A 3,112-nucleotide genomic window follows, 5' to 3' on the forward strand; every position below is an offset into this window, starting at 1 on the left:
AAGTCCTTGACTAGTGTAAGCACTACTTAGCAACAACTAAAACATCGGTGTGTTATCAACATTATTCTCATCCTAAATCCAAAACACAGCACTGTACCAGCTGCTAGGAAGAAAATTAACTCTATCCCAGCCGAAACCAGGAGAAGTCACTATCAGCTTCATTCCAGGATCAAGCCCTAAGGCTTCATATATACATGAAGGCAGAGACTGTATTTATGGTGCATCTTGTACGGCACATACTGATCATGACACCAAGACTTGGATAATTGTGGTAAAGTTACAAAAAATAAACTTGAAATACTATTAAAATGCATACAGCTGTCACCACTGCAGGTAGCTCATGAGTTTCTGTCTGCCTTGTAAGACCAAGTACAAGAATTATGTTTTTATTTGTGAAACCACGCTCTGAAAATCATTTCTCTTCATTAGTTTTTCATTATAGCTATGATGTCATGCTATCACTTTTAATTAAGACTTGGACTTATTTAAAGCCAATATCCAAACTCAAAATCAGCTCATTCACAGACAAAAGCTACTACACAGCCTGCTCTTAGTGCCTACACCACTGCACTGCTATGGCATCTGTGGAACAGCAAACTCCAGTGTCCAGGCTAAGAGGAGGGTGGCATATCCTGGAAAATGAGGAGTGGAACTAATAATGAAGGAATTATTGCCACTGGAACTCAAAACATCTTCTGATCCCATATTACCTCTTGTGTGGAGTCACACACACGCAGGGAACCACTCACGTTGTTGCATTTGGACTTCTGAATCAGCCGCAGGAGCAGCCAGCTGAGCTCTGCACTGCGTCGGTACTGTGGTGGGAGAGAGCAAGATGTCGGTTGGCCCTGGAGGCTGCATGGTGGCACCTGAGTGAGGAAGTCTTGCTGGATCCAACCAACTCCATGCAGAGCCAACGAGAGGAATGACTGCACATGTTGACTAGTTTACAGTGAATCAGTAAACCAGCTTGAGGTGATGAGGACTTGACTGTAGAAATTGTGGGGTGGCTAGTTCAGATAGGGCACTCAAACTTTAACCCCCATGTCATCCAACTCTGCTAAGAGCAAGTGAAACTTTTGGAGATTCTGCCATGGTATCTCTGCTTACATGATGGGAACGTGCAATTAATGGATAGGAAAATTGGAGGGATGTGCAATTGGAAAGAAATGTACCTGAAGACAGCAGGTATAGTGGGTAGAGCTGAAGATAGTATTTCTTTCAGCCTAGCACACCAAGGGTTTAGTCCATGTATGGTATTCCTTTTCTATTAACAACCTAAGTTTTTTAAAGTAATTTTGAAATGTCTTTCTCAGCCCTTAAAAATGCTCATTTTATCAGTAAGTCAAATACTTCTCATAGGCGGTTTAAATATTATGCCTTAATATCTTTATTTTTTTGTGTATATATAGATAGATATATATTCTGAACCAGTTGGAATGCTTTTCCTGCTCCTCATCCTTGCCTGAGACACCTCTGGTGGGCTTCCTTGCTGGCTATGTGCCAAGCCCCACCCTGGTCCTACAGTTTTCTGTCTCCTCTCCGTGCACAGACCTGCTCACTGCTGCTTCTGTATTGGCTCGCAGGGCTCGGGAGCAGCATGCTTCGTTAGTGGAAGAGTGATACTCGATGGGGTCGGGGCCAGCCTGAAGCACAGTAGACACACTGAGGAGCATGAGAGGACCTGTAAATGACTCTCTACTTGCATCAGTTCTGCTTGTGCAAGCAGCTAGTAGACATACTTCCCCGTGAAAATGCTGGCATCAGCAGTATTACCATGTGGCTAAAGACTGTGTCTTTTTAAGATTGATGGAATTTGTGGTAGGACTACAGCCCACTGTGCACGAAGAGCTGAGGCCTCCACGTTAGCACTCACCTGGCTGGGGAGTCCTGAGCTGTAGTGCCATGTTTCTCCCATCTCTCCGTCTGTGAAAGTATTTTTAATAAGGGATGATTTTTCAGCCTGAGCACAGCAATGGACATTCTGGGCTTTCTGGACCTGAGTTGACACACAGGGACAGTACTTCTGGCTCCAGAGTCGGCATGAGTGGGGCCAGCTCAGGTATCTCCGATGTAATGTACAGGTCTAAGTCCTTGGACTTACCCCCTGCATTCACAGTGTAGGGCCACTGGGATGCTGTCCTCTGGATGACCGGGGCCAGCCTCTGGGAGTCAGCAAGACAGAAGTCAGCATCTCTTTCATATAGAGAAGGTGCACCTAAAATTTTCAGAAATATTCCTACTCCCATTAAAAGCCAAATCTTGTAGCGGTACTCAGATGAAAAAGCACATTTTGATTCCTGGCTATGAACTAGGTAAGGAACACAAGACCTACCTCTCTTAGAGGGAATGTTACTACCATGGCATCCCAGGGATTTCCTTTCCTCTTTTCCAATGCCCAGGGCTGTAGCTGAGCGGTTACTGAGTGACTGATGGGTGTCAGCCTCGGTTCACTGCACCACAGGTATCAGATTGAGTAGAGAGATCTCAAATGCCCTGGATGCAGCAGAAACTATAAAAAGGCAACAAGTCCAAGGCATTTGTGGGCTTTCTGCCCACAGGGATCACATGGAAATGTAAATTTGTGACCTTGCTTTTGGAGACTAGTGCTGATATTGAGACATTTTCTTCTATGAAAGCATTTTTCACAGTGCTTAGATTCATGCATGAAATCATCTTTATCCATTTGGAGGAGCAGTCTGATCAATTACAATCCTTCAGTGATGGAAACCAAGAAGGCTCCGTAACACTTGCTCTGCAGGGCTTGCAGCAGCATTTATTGCTTATTCTGGGCCAGGGTTTCGTAGGCAGCCAGTATCAGGGTTCTTAATTTAACCACATCAGCATGTCTGAAACCTGTCTTAAGCTGTAGCTGTTCTGAAATCCTTTGCTGTTGATAAATGTCTCATTCTACTGTCCATGAGCTATATTAGCAGCTTTCTCCATGACATTCACGTTCAGTTCTAATCAGATTATAGAAGTAAAACATCACATATAATACGTCAAAACAGCTCTTTCCAGACAATTTGGAAATGCTGTGCCAAGTACTTTGAGGCTGTTCTAGTAAACACATAAAAATAATTCATCCAAGAATCTGCCACTAAAAAAAGGA

The sequence above is a fragment of the Pygoscelis adeliae genome, unplaced genomic scaffold (genome assembly GCF_000699105.1).
Source record: "Pygoscelis adeliae isolate BGI_AS28 unplaced genomic scaffold, ASM69910v1 Scaffold116, whole genome shotgun sequence".
Lineage (NCBI taxonomy): Eukaryota > Metazoa > Chordata > Aves > Sphenisciformes > Spheniscidae > Pygoscelis > Pygoscelis adeliae.